Here is a 14856-nt window from a genome sequence, read left to right as displayed (position 1 = left end):
CGAAAAGCCTCAGGTTGCTTCCCCCTAACAGTGCCCATCCCTGGCACAGCTTATAAGACAAGGATGAAAAAGTTTACTTCAATACCACTAAATGCTAAAACATTCCGTATACATGCTACCCTGAAGTGTGAACGAAGGCGAAGGATCAGGGTAACCTGGAGTCACCCCAGGAAGGCTCGATGGAGAAGGGGAAGTGCCCACTGTGGGCTCCGTGGGCAGGGCCTGCTTCTCCCCTTTGGCGCCTCCCATGGAAAGAGCAAGAGGTGGGAATCAGAGAGAGTGGAGTCCATTCTCTATCTTCAAAAGACTGGTGTGCACATCCAGGCTTCCTTATAATGGCAAGGTAACTATAATAGAGAGATCTGTTTACATTCCTTCCTTATTCTACCGTGTTTCCCTGAAAATAAGACCTAGCTGGACAATCAGTTCTAATGCGTCTTTTGGAGCAACAATTAATATAAAACCAGGTCTTATTTTACTATAATATAAGACTGGGTCTTATATAATATAATAAGACCAGATCTTACATTAATTTTTGCTCCAAAAGACGCATTAGAGCTGATTGTCCAGCTAGGTCTTATTTTCAGGGAAACACGGTAAGTGTCCCCTGCTCTGCTCCTAGCCAGGAGGAATGGTGGGAAGTTTCTGTCACCCAACATTTGAAACATATCTTGTGTTATAAGCCCACGCCCATAGCATGTGATTGGTTAATAGGAACTACTGTCCTCCTACTGGGTCTTTCATCTAGAGGTATCAAAACATGTAATGGGGATTTAATGAACAATGCCAACCGGTTAATCACATTTCATAAGTACAGAGACCTGGGGACCTTTTCCAAAACTTCCAGCCAGCCTGAGGCAGAGCTCAGAGGTTCTGGCTCCCACCATGCCCAGTGCTTTCTTGACACAACCTCTTAGCATTTTGATTAATTTCAGTACATGCAATGAAGAGTTTTTTCTCTCTGAAGGATAGTCTCTAGGACAGTTCTATTTATTGGGAATCTAGCCACTACAAAATGTATCAAATATGCTAGCAAAAGAGCTCAGGACTGGGAACAAGGAGACTGGGCTGTGGGCCTGTCCCGTCTGCTGCGTCACCATGTGACGGTCAGCAGGGCACTGGATACAACCTGCTGGTTGTTGAATCAGGACTCACTCCCAACTTCCTTCTCCCCTCACGCCCCTCCTCAGCTCAAAGTTAGGGAAGCTAAGGAATCACTTTTCCAGCCACCCTTGCTACTCAGCAAGGCCACAAGACCCAGTTCTGGCCTATGAGATGTAAGATTTTCCAGCTAAAATACAGAGCCATGGATAGCATCGCCCTTTCCCTCCTCCTCCCTCTCTTGTGCAGATAAAATGTAAGAAGTCTCAGAGGGTATCTTACAACCAGGATGAAAGCTAAGTCCTGCTAAGACTGTAAAGACAAAGACTCAGGGACTCTAGTGACATCGTCAAGGAGCTATAACTACCTCCCTCAGACTTCGTGTAATGTTAGAAGGACCCACACGCATGGGTTTTTAAAATTGTGGTAAAATGCACACAACATAAAATTTATCATTTTAACCATCTTTAGGTGTCGAGTTCAGTGGCATTAACTACATTCACATTTGTCATACAGCCATCATCACCATCCATCCCCAGAACGTTCTCTTCTTCCCAAACAGACTCTGTATGCATTCAACAATAACTCTCCCTATATTTATTTCTAAAATAGAAAATGAATAAACCAAAAATTAAATAAAGAAATTATCCTAAACAACCAGATCCCCATCTATGAGAGGCTGCTGGCCAAGTCAGAAAAAGGAGCCTGGCCAGCACGGGAAGGAATTGGTGTCAGAAAATCTGGCTCTGCCCCTTACAGCTGGCACCACCCTGGGAAGCTCTGGAACACTCAATGTCCAATGATGCCGGGGGGCGGGGGGAGGGTCCTTGTTATAGCCCACCTCCCTGGCAGAGAGGAACCATGGCCAGGAAGCCTGTTCCAAGGGCACCCTGAGTATCAGCAGGCCATACCTGGTGGGAAAAGAGGTCTGGGCAAGCAGCTCCTATGGGTAAGATACATCTGCTGTGCCTTCTTCACGCAACAAACATTTTTTTTTTTTTTTTTAGTTACTGCTCTGTTCCTAGCGCCATCCTCAACTTTCTGGATAGAAAGGTGAACAAGACCTTACCCTTACATAATTTCCAGTCTCCAAAGGACAAAATGGTTAAAATTCTAAGCACTGAAAGCCACTTCGTGAGGGTTACGGGCACTATGAAATGAGATAGTTGGTTTACTGTGATTGGCACAGCACCTGGCCCACAGCAAGTGCCCAATAAATTGTAGCTATTTCCACTGACTAGCTCTGTGATCTTGAGTAAGTTACTTAAGCACCCGAAGCATAAGTTTCCTCGTCTGTAAGATGGGATGCGAACAGCAGCGATGTCACAGAGTAGTTGGGAGGATTACAAGGAATAACAGTGCTTAAGAAAAATACCCGATCCGGAGTAAGTCCTCAGTCAAAGCTTCTCGTTACCATCTTTACTGTATGACTTATGACCTGAAAGAAGCATAATTCTGACCCTGTGCTTTTGGGGAGTAGGGGGCAGGGGGGTGGAGTGGTCATTGTTAGGAGGTCCTGATATCGGTAAGAACTGAATGGGAATGAAGGGAGTGTTAATCAGTCAACTGAGAAGAAAGAGGTGGCTCAGTCAGTTGAGATTTAAAAGCCTTATAAATAAAATTGCAAAAACATCCCCATGTGGGGGATACCAAGACGCAATGAACCCAGTTCCTGCCTTCACGGATGTATAATCAGGTGAGAGAGAGAAGGGGGGCAAATGTGGTGAAGATATTAAAATACAGCCTGGCTGGACTAATGGTATGTACACCCCGACTATTTCTTTTTGCAAAGGTTTCCAGCTCCCAGGGAGAACCCTTGTATTGCTTTTCAGCTTCCTGGATGCAATAATTTGTCATAAACCTTCCAATTCACCTTACCTATAAATCAAACTTCAATCATCTCTATTTAATTCCAGTACAGCCCCTCTTCCAGGAGAGAATTTGTGAGCAAAATGTATTTGGACAAGACTTTCTCCTGAGGGTCATATTATACCAAGGAAATGAATTCCCTCGCTCAAGCTCATAAAATGCAAAAATAAAATCAGCATTCGGGCTGACAGTGGAAGAAACCAGGCGCGCAGACTGACAACCCTCCCTCTGCAGGATGCGCCCTCGCCGGAGCTGATTTGCATTTACCTTCACGCAGGCTTGGGTTCCTGAGCGCGGGGTGTCGGTCAGGCGCAGCCTCTCCCCGGGTGGATGCCAGTGTGTGAGGGGCTGCAGGGCTCTGCAGCTGCTCGCTAATCTCCCTTCCTCCTTTCATAAAGAGCCCAAATTGTCTCTCGCCTGCCCTTCGCGCAGCCCACCTGGCATCTTCCCTGACTGCTTGCCAAAGGGTCATTGCTAACCTAAGCATGGGAGTTTCCAGGGAACTAACCGAGCATTCTGCCGGTGGCCCCAGGGTTTGGAAGAGAGACAAAGTCAGGGGACAAATTTTAGACAAAGCACAGGGATGCACCAGGCCTGGATGGAGCAAGGAGACTGGGGCTCAAATCCTTTCTCCCCACTTCCCAGTTACCTGCCCTTGGGCAATTGCTTAATCTTGATCTCTTTGTGTCTCAGTTTCCTCACCTCTAAAATAAGTAGGCTAGCAGTGCCATCATCTCCCAGGGATGCTGTGAGGATTTAAGGAGACCAGGCTCACAGCACCCAGCATCTAGCAAGTACACTGCAAATGTTAGTGGCAGTTGCTGTTTTGCTAAGGTCAGACCACAAAGGAGAGGCAATTCTAATCCCACTTCATCTCCCCTCCCCACGGAGATGAGGGCTGGTTTGGGACATGCACACACAAGCCTTCCAGTTCTAACTCAGAAATCTGTGTCCTCCCGCCCACCAGCCCTCTCCTGGGTACACTGCCAGCACACAGCAGTGTCATTGCCCCAAATCACAGCACCCAGAGCAATGCTCCATTTCAGCATACCATGGCATGTGTTTTTGCTTGAGCCTATGGAACATTCTCCAGCCATTGTCTCCCCCTTTCTCTGATATCCCTCCTTTTTTTGCACTTTTGGTGTCCTTGGAGGCTAACCAGACCAAAGATCCCCAATTTGTTTGAGCCAGGACCCCTGTGTTCAAATGGAAATCTTAAATAAAATCCCAACAGACACAGGGACTGGGGAGGATGGTGGCCAAAGGGGCTTTACTTATATCTTCAATGTTCTAATCCTTACGAAAAGAATGTATTAGTGTAGTTCCTGCATAATTACAAATTAAGTTTTTATAAAGTCCCATGCATACAGCAGACAAAAGCAGAGCTGTTCTGGCTGAAGCCTCACCACTGAGAGCCATGGGCCCCACCTCTCCACCCCCAAACTCTGCAGAGCCCAATTTGAGAACCTCTAGTTTTATAGATGAGAAAACTGAAGGCCAGAGAAGTTTGGTGCCTGGCCCAAGCACCCAGGGCCTGGCTCATGCCAGGGCTCAAACGTGGGTCTTTTGACTCCCATTTTGGCCATTCCTGATACATTAAGTCACAATTCCCAGAAGATTGCTATTAAAACGACCAGCCAGCCTATCACCAGAGAGGGGACACACGTGATAATCTAGGCGCTTTCACAAACACTTTCGCACTAATCAGCTTCTCAAAATAATCACTCAGATCCTCAACCCATGGTGTTCAGAACCTGAAGAGGACCCTCTGCTCAACTCCATGGGGGAATGGAAAAGACATGGCAAGAGCATGCCTCCATCAGACAAAACATGTCAGAATTCAGGTTGTCCCAGCGCTGCTGCTAGCCCTGGAGCACCTTAAAGCTCATAAGAAAAAGGGTGTCCCTTCCTCTGGACAGACACAGCCCCATGCCAGGGCGCTGGCTTACTGAGTAGAGAGCAGGCTGGATTTCCACCCCCACTTGCTCCTTTAACCAGGCACCCTGGTGCAGGCCACAATCTGCCCAACCATACAACGCATCCTTGGTCATGATGAGAGCAGTAGGTGCTTGGAGTAGAGGAAATTGAAGGAGAAGAAGGGCATTCACTCATTCATTCATTCTGCAAATAATTACTCAGTGTTTACTATGCCAGGCACGTAGTTGCAGGAGAGAAAACCTGAGAAAGATGGGCAGGCTGACTGCCCTGCAAGATCTTGCATCCTTGAGAGGACTGAAGACAAGCCCACAGTCAATAACAGTACAGTGTGAGATAGCACAGGTGAGAAAAAGGGCTCTCTGAAGTTGTCCACTAGGATGCTTCAGGCTGCAAGTCAGAGACACCCTACTAAAAAGTGGCTCAAGCAATAACGAACAATAAAGGCAACGTAACAAGAGGCCTGGAGGTAAGGTGTGGCAGGATGTAATTCAGAAATTTCATGATGTCATCAAGAAATCAGACTCGCCTCAACTTTCTTCTCCACCAGCCTCAATGTGTAGACTTTTGTCCTCATATATTCCCCTCAAGATGGCTGTCGCAGCTCTCAACATTATTCCCCACATCACCATTCCTGAGGATCGGAAAGGCAGTTCTCCTCTAATTTTTTATTTTGTTTTTTAAATCAGGGAAGACCATCTTTCCCAGAGTCCTCTAGCAGACGTGCCCATGCCCTACCTACAGGGTAGGCTGGGAAAGGAAAAGTCTGGCATTTTCACCCTCTAAAGTGGGAGACAAGCTCTGCCAGCAGGAAAGGAGCTGAGAGTGGGAAATAGTTATTAGGCAACCAACAGTGCCTGCCACACGAGCACAAGGGAAGCATACAGAACGTAGATTCGAAGGTGGGCATCCTTCAAATAGGCAACATAATGCCCCCCGCCAAAGATGTCCATGCTTTAATGCTGAGATCCTGTGACTATGATGAGATTATCCTGGATTATGCAGGTAGAATGAGTTATATGCAAAGAGATGCAATAGAGGGGAAGTCAGAGACTTTTGAAGCCTGAGAGGGATTTGACATGCTGCTGCTGGCTTGCACATGGGGGAGCCACATGTCAAGGAAAGGAGGACCTCCATCCTACAACCAGGAGGAACTCAATTCTGCCAATAACCTCAATGAATTTGGAAGCAGATTGAGTCCCAGAGCCTCCAGAAAGGAATGCAGCCCTGCCCTGTGAGACTCTAAGCAGAGAACGCAGCCAAGCCCACCTGGACCTCTGACCTCCAGAGCTGCAAGATAATAAATGAGTATTGTAAGCAGCTAAATTCAAGGTGTGATCACAAAATACAGTGAATGCTGCTGCCGAGTGCCACCCAACGGAAAGGCAGGGATCTTTAATACAGGAAGTAGAACGTTGAACCTTAGTAACAGTGTGTGACAAGTTTCAATTTGGTCAGTGCAGTCAGTTGGGTGTGAGCTACAGTTGAGAGAGGGAATAGCCATAAATCATCCTCCATCATGACAACGCTCTATGTCACATATCGCTTCTGGTATATGGCAATTCCTGTCAAATAAGAACATTACAGTGTGTCCTCATTCACCTTATTCACTGGATCTGGCCCTGTGTGACTTCTGGCTCTTCCTCAAAGTCAAAATGATTCAGGACATCGAGGCAGCCATGACAGTGCAACTAAAGACACTCACGAAAGAAGATTTCCAGAGCTGCTTCAGAAAGTGGCAAGAACAACGTGATAAGTGTGTTCAAAGCGAGGGGGATTAATAGCAATATGTCTTTTACTGCAATAAATTTTTAAAATTTAAATATTCACCGCATTGTTTGATCACACTTGTATATGGTAATCTGTTGCAGTAGCAGTAGAAACTAAAACAGGATCCCACATGAGAACGTATCCGTGCTGTGACTTTAAGAATTAAGAGGGATTACCAGGTAAGGGGAACAATAACATAAGCTCAAATCTGGAAGAAAGGAGTGTTTGGAAACCATAAGAAAGTGTATAAAGGAGAAGGAAGGGAGAGAGATGGAAAATAAGGATGGGGGGTAAGTAGGAACTCAGTCAGGTGGGTCCACAAATATCAAGCTTGGGCTGAAGTGTTTTGATGGCAACAGTGTTTTGAGCAGAGAAGTTATGAAGTCAGATTTCTGTTTTTATCAGATCACTCAAGTTGCTATATGGAAAACTGACTTGGAGGTGGCAAGAGAGAAGGCACGTAGACCAGGTCAGGGCCCCGTAGTGTGGTCTCGGTGAAAGATGATGACAGTTTGGACTGGAAAAATGCTGGTGGGGATGAGAGGATTATATACTTTGAAAGAAACGAGAGAGAGAGAGAGTTGACAGAACTTATTGATTGGACATGAGTGGTAAGAGGGAGGATCAAGGTTGAAGCCTGTTCATTCTTTCATTCACAGCGTTATCAGCACCTTCCATAGCACATAGTGCGAAGGCTTGCTAGGCACAGGATGCTGCCTCAGCAAAAACAGACGTAGTCCCGACTTATATGGAACTTAGAGGTTTCTGCCTTGATCCACTTGGTCAGTGGTGGTACCATTCATTGAGAGAGGAGCAGACATTAGTAGGGGAAAAACAAAGATGAGGGACTAAAGATGAGGAGTTCCATTTGATTTCTGTTGAACATGTGTATGAGACAACCGATGGCGGTATCTAATAAGACTTGGTATGTGGTTCCAGAGTGCCCATGAGTGACATTTGGGATGGAGCGACGTTGCTGGGGATAATCAGTGGAAACAAGCAAATTGCCTACACTAGCAGACAATGCGGTTAAGAATTGGGAAACGGGATTTGCCTTCAAAAGCTGTCCCCTCCACCTTTGTGCCTTGGGGCCAACCCTGAATGAGAGACTAACTGAAAACTAGGGCCATCTTTTTCTTCAAGTCCTGCTGGCTGAGCCTGGTGCCAAGCAGCCCAGGAGTGCTCAATAAAGGTTAACTGAATGAAACAGGATGAATGAACGAGTGACTCAAGAAGGCAAACAAATGAAACCCAGTGGGTAGTTCTTAGATTTGTTATAAAAGAGAGAAAACATTTTCTGTTTTGCTTTAGCTCCACTGCCCCAGAATGCAGTCTCCCATGATTTGGGTGCCTGAGTTTAATCCCAAATCCCGTAGTTGCTGACTTTCACAGTAGAATCTCTCCTTGGATGACTAATGCTCCTTTTTTGGGGTGGACCAAGACGTCGGATGATCAGTGTTTCTAAAGAAGCAGATATTTTATTTCACCAGGTTGGGGTGGTTGTGGAGAAATGGGGGTTAAGGAAACAGGATGTAACACCCACTGTGCACTTGACTATGTTTCATCCCTGGAATTTATATATAAGGTATACAGAGAAATTAACCAAAGGTAACCATTTCACATCTCGTAAGAAACCTTTGGAATTAGGAGCCAGGAGAAGTAAGAAGTATGTGTAGTGGTTAGGAATATGCTGGTGTCAGGCTATAGAGATTTTAACCCACTTTGCCATTTGCTAGCTGTGTGACCTAGGGCAAGTAACTTACCCAATCTGTGCATAAATTCTCTCATCTCTGAATTGATGGCAATAATAGCACCTGCAAAGGGCTGAGGTGAAAATGAAAATAAGATAATGCATGTGAAGAGTTCAGCATTGGGCCTCACGTATTCTAAGTTCTCAATAAATGTTAACTAGTGCATTAGTTTGCTAGGAATGATGTAACAATGTACCACAGACCAGGTGGCTTTAACAACAGAAATTGTCTCACAGTTCTAGAGGCTAGAAGTCCAAGATGAAGCTGTCAGCAGGGTTGATTTCTTCTGGGGGCTGTGAGGTAGAATCTGTTCCAGTCCTCTCTTCTAGCTTCTGGTGGTTTGCTGGCAACCTGTGGCGTTCCTTGGCGTCTGATCTCTGTCTTAATCTTCACATGGCGTTCTCTCTGTGTGCGTGTCTCTGTCTGCATTTCCCCTTTTTGTAAAGATATATTGGATTGGGGGCCAAACTACTCCAGGATTACCTCATCTTAATTACATCTACCGTCACCCTATTTCTAAGTTAGGTGACATTCCGAGGTACTGGGTGTTAGAACTTCAACGTATGAATCTGTGGAGGGCGGGAGACGTAGTACGTAACAGCTAGTATTACTACTATTAGCAATATTATTATGCTCAGATGAGATTACCAAGTAAACACACTTATCTTTCTGGTAACTCTTTATTTTGAATTCATTTCAGACTTAGGGAAAAAAGAGTAAAAATAGTACACAGAGTTCCCTTATAACTATTACCCAGCTTCCCCTGATGTGAAGATTACCCATAGCACAATTATCTAAACCAAGAGATTAACATTGGTAGACTACTATTAACCAATCCACAGACCTTATTCAAATGTTTCCAACTGCCCCACCAGTGTCCTTTTTTTGGCCCAGGATCCAACAATATTGCATCTAGTTTCAAGTCCCCATGACACATCCCTCACATCTAAGACGCTCCTTGGTCTTCCTTCATCATTCATTATCTTGACATTTTTGAAGAGCAGTAATCAGTTATTTTGTGAAATGTCCTTCAATCTGGGTTTTTGCTATGTTTCCTCGTGATTAAATCCAGGTTCTTCATTTTCGTCAAAAATCCCACACAGGTGATATTGTGCGCTGCTCCGTGAATCACGTCAGGAGGTGTATATATGCACTTGATGTGTCAGGCCGGCCATGTTAGCTTGGGTGACTCTGTTCATTCAGGCAGCGTCCACAGGTTTCTCCACTGGAAAGTTACTATTTGTCCCTTTACAATTCTTCTCATCGTGCTTTTACACAATAGTTTTAGCACACACATTGACGATACTTGCCTGCGAAAGGTTTTGCCTAATGGTGATTTTTCTATTTCCATCCTTCTTTCTACGTTAATTTGAAGTCTACCATAACGGAGCCTTTCCCTTCTTCCTACATTCTTTTTTTAAACTTTGAAATCCCTCAATCTGATGTTATCAGAGGCCATCATGTTGATCCTCAGGATCCCTTGGTAGCTGATTCTTGGGTCTGTCCAGTTCTGAGGTGTTTATTCACTCATGTGCCTACGTAAAGGAAAGAAATCTCCTTTGCTTCATATTTACACCTCATGATTCTAGTCCCCATTAGTAGAATCTTTGAGGGAAGAGTGTGCTAAATGCTTTGCAGAGTGAAGAGGACATTTAAATTATTCAAGAGAACTGTTTTTATACAATTTGGATGTACCCGTTCATACATAAAAATTAATGCTAATTAGATATAATTTCCATTGATTCATTAAAACAAATCTCAAAGCATTCCAGATATCCTTAGTTAGCCTAATGCTGTTTTAGGCACTTGAAAACAAAATCGCTTTCTTAAAAAAGAAAAAAAGGGGCCAGCCCGGTGGCTCAGGCGGTTAGAGCTCCATGCTCCTAACTCCGAAGGCTGCCGGTTCCATTCCCACATGGGCCAGTGGGCTCTCAACCACAAGGTTGCCAGTTTGGCTCCCACAAGGGATGGTGGGCTGTGCTCCCTGCAACTAGCAATGGCAACTGGACCTGGAGCAGAGCCCTCCACAACTAAGACTGAAAGAACAACTTGACTTGGAAAAAAGTCCCAGAAGTACACACTGTTCCCCAAGAAAGTCCTGTTCCCCTTCCCCAATGAAATCTTAAAAAAAGAATAAAAAGGAAAAAATCATGACATTGTCCTCTATGAAAACACTCATTCGCACTAAAGTTGGGGGATTCTTACTCTTTTCCAGCTACACTCCCCCTTTCCTTCTCCTAATCAATCAGGCATTCACTCAACAACCACTTACTGAGAACCTACTATGCACCAGCCTCTTCTCCAAGTGCTGGGGCCAAAGCAGTGTGCAAAACAAAACCTGAAGACCTGCCCTACTGAGCATCCAGTTTCATGCGGTGCGATCAACTACAAACAAAATAACAAATCCTGTAAGTGGTGGTAGCTGCTCTGAAGAAACATGAAACAGAGGAAGGGAAGAGAGAATACCAGGGCAAGAGACTGTCCCATTTAGACAGCATGAGCAGGGAAGACCCCTCAAATGAGGGAGACGAGGTAAGATTTGACAGAGAGGTAAAAGAAGTGAGGGAGAAGCACTTTCGCTGGGGAGGGGTGGAGAACATTCTAAGAAAAGGAACAGCAAGTGCCAAATTCTATTTTAGGGGTAATGATTGGGCCACATTTGCTAGTGGAAGGGATTGATGTGTGCCTGTCCCCAAACTGGTGCACTTTTGCTATATATACACAGCCTTCTTTTGCTAAGTCTTAAGTTTTTAGTACCTTGCAATTTACTTCCCCAAACCACTTAATATCTTTTAAAATGTATTATTTTTTAAATCACAGTTGTCGTACAATATAATATTAGTTTCAGGTGTATAACAGGAGGGCAGCTAACAGCCACCAAAAAGTGGGGACTTCAGTCATACATTCATCATTCAGACATACAGCCTCAGGAAAATGAATTCTGCCAACAACCTGAATGAGTTTGGAAGCAGACTCTTCCCCAGTCAAGCTTCCAGATGAAATCCAGCCTGGCGGACAACTTGACTGCTGTCTTGTGAGAACCTGAACAGAGGATCCAACTCAGCCATGCTCAGACTCCTAACCATAGAAATCAGGCAATAATAAACACGTGTTGTGTTAAGCCATTAGTTTGTGGTCATTTGTTATGCAGCAATATAAAACAAATAGAGGGTGTCGTGCGACCCTGCTCGCTCCGCCATTTGTCACGCGAGGCGGCCTGCAGGGGTCTCTAGTCCCGCTCCCCACATAAGAACACAGGATATGGGTAGGCCAAAAAGGAACACCCACGGAGCCATAGGCAGGGGAGTCATACCACTATAGTCTCACTGGAGGCACTGGAGGCTCACTGGAGGCTGGAGTTGCATGACCTGCAACTTGCTGTCCGCTTTTCTGCCTGCCAACCGACTGACTCACTCGACTAGACTCCCCCTCACCAGCGCAGCCAGGCAGTTATATCAGGGACTAATTGGCTAACTGGTAACAGCTGAGGGTCAACTAGCCACAGCTGACAGCCATCTATTACCCGAGCCAGCACCTTTCCACGTGAGGCCGAGAGCCTGGAAACTGCTATCTGGGACTTTGTCCCCACAGAGGGTGGTTAGGTTTCTAACCCTAAATCCACAGAAGTTGTGGGACTGGATATCCACCCCTGGTCTGCTGACTCCCAAGTCCACGTGCATCCAAGTTTGCCCTGCCCCTCCCAAGTTGTGCTTCCAAGAATGTTTCAGATCTGAGCCTGCAACCAAAGCTCAGATTGGGATTCAGCTGTCCTGAATCCCATCACCAGTGAAAGCATTTAAAGAAGGAAATGTTAAAAATACTGGTGTTCAATAAGTGCATATTTTATGGGTTGGTTGTTTATACATTCGTTAAACTCACATCTGTCAGAGCTATACCAAGTTCAGAAGCTTACTATGTACCTGGAACACAAAATAAATAGAAATAATGGTCTCTGCTTCCAGAGGCTTTCAACTATATGGTTCTGAAAATAACCATATGGGCTAATTGAAACACAGAGAGCCACTGAGATATGTCCAGCCATTCTTGTACATATGTTTCATCAGTACACACGGACACAGAGAAACACCTGGAAGGAAGTACATCACCATGTTAACCTCTAGGGGGTGGGACTATATGTAATTTTCAAAAATTATTTGTAGTTCTTACATAAAAAAGAAATAGTCCTTAAAATAAAAATAATCAGGTATAACTATTAAAGAGCTTTTAAATCATTAGGTCTCACATCAACTAAACAGATCCACTAAACCCACCAAAACAATGCCGTAATGAGGCAATGAAGGAATGCAAACTTCACTTCGAAAACCTCTCCCCTGGATATTATCAATTGCCTCCTAACTGATCTTATCCTTTCTGCTTTTGCCCCTCTATAATCCACTCTCCATATGAGAACCAGAATTATCGTTTTAAAATAAATCAGATTCTAAAATTAGATCATGGTGATGGTTGCATAACTCTGTAAATATACTAAAAACTATTGCATACATCAAATGAGGTAGTTTTATACAGTGTAAATTATATCTCAATAAGGCTGTTTTGTTTTTTTTAAAAGCCATTTCCCTACTTGAAACCCTCTACTGGTCCCCGTCTCCCCATTCCACTTAGAATTCACCAGGCAGCTTTTTGTGACCTGCAAAACCCTACCTATCCCCTCTCCATGCTCTCCTCCCACTAGTCCCTGCATCGGCCATCTTGTTCCTGCCTTAAGGTCTCACATTTGCTCCTAGCTCTACCCACAACACTCTTCTCCATGATATTCTGAATGATGTCTCATTCCTCAGGTCCCTCCCACTTTAGTTCATGCGGTTGTGACTCACCAGCCTACAACTCCACCACCCCAATCACTTTCTATCATATTTTCGTAGCACTTCTCTTTCTTTGAAGTTTATCTTAGAGGTTTTTTTCTTTGTTTCCCTTACTTGAATATAAGCTCTGTGAGAGTAGAGAATCTCATTGTGTTTATCTATGAAGAACAGTGCCTGAGACACATCATGGATACTAACAAATGCGTGCTAAATGCTGATTGCCTGGTTCCTGCGCGTCTATCAGGAAAACAACAAGCAGGTAGCAAAAGTTCAGAGTTAAAGAGACCTACTGAAGGTCCCACCACTGGTAAGGAGGTATTCCAGCCAAGTGTTTTTCTGACAAATCCCTTGCCCTTTCTTAAAAGGCTCATTTGGGAAACCATCCCTGCTTTCCTTACAGATTATGCAACGCGATATCATGGCAATGAAAAATGCCCCCAGGGAATTAAGAACTGGGAATAGGATTAAGAGGGATTTGTATTCAATTAAAAATTGTTCCCCTAATAATTTCACAAATTATACACATGCACAATGTAAGTTGTGTTCACTATCGTCATGGACTTATGGAAGTATCACTTCCAAAGGAATGCTTAAGCAATCCTTTGATATTTTTAAAGACTGCAGTCCCACTATTTATCAATGGTCTTACAAACCACAGGTTTAACTTTTAAAGCTTTTCAGAAGGAAATCAGTGTTTTAAAAAGTAGTATTTTATGTCACGAAATATCTTTACACTAGCATTTAAATGCTTCCGGAGGGTTTTAAAAAATGATTAGTGTGGGAGGTTTGCAAGATTTTCCATTCTACGTGGAACCTCACTGACACTGTTGGATAACTGAGACTTTTCTAGACCCACAGGATGCCTAATACTGATTTCTTCCAACTCTTATGATGCCTTAATTTCTCAGAAATCTTTGATGAATCTATCAAACTAATCTCCAAGGATTTCTCTTTAAGGTCTAAATGCTTAGCATTCCCATCAAGACTCACATAGTTTCTCCAAAGCAATTCCAAAAACTAGTATATTATTACAGAAATACCTAAGGGTTTCATCTTTAGAGACACTTCCTGGGCTGCTAAATGATAATATTAATGAAAATGTATATACAAATACGTTAGGGGAAACGGTATGTAACAATTTGTTCCTTGAGAAAGTTCTGATTACTTGGCATGAGAAAAATCCCTCAACTGGTTTATTCACGTTATGTTATTATTCTTGGCAAGCAATTGTCATTTAAAAAGCCAAGCAATAACCTTAGTAATTTGCATATTTTTGGAACCTCCTTCTTTCCCAGGCCGTTTCCCAACACAGCTGCATTTCCTCCCCACAACACAACCATTTTACTTTCTATGAACAAGGAACACCTTTCAGTTGCTTACTTTCATGACCTGTTTATTCTCTGTCTTTAAAACTGAATGACACCTCTGAGTATCATTCCTCTAATCACTTTCATAAAGGACATGTGGGGCTACTAGATATCAAACTGCCCTCTAAATCAAAGATTTAATGATGTCCTGCAGTTTTTCGGTTATATGTACTTTATTAGGGACTAATTATTCTCAAGTTTGGAACAGATACACAGTAGTCTCCTTATCTGCAAGGGATA

Source organism: Rhinolophus sinicus, linkage group LG10, assembly GCF_036562045.2.
Source record: "Rhinolophus sinicus isolate RSC01 linkage group LG10, ASM3656204v1, whole genome shotgun sequence".
In the NCBI taxonomy this organism is placed as follows: Eukaryota; Metazoa; Chordata; class Mammalia; order Chiroptera; family Rhinolophidae; genus Rhinolophus; species Rhinolophus sinicus.
This window is presented reverse-complemented; position numbering follows the sequence as displayed.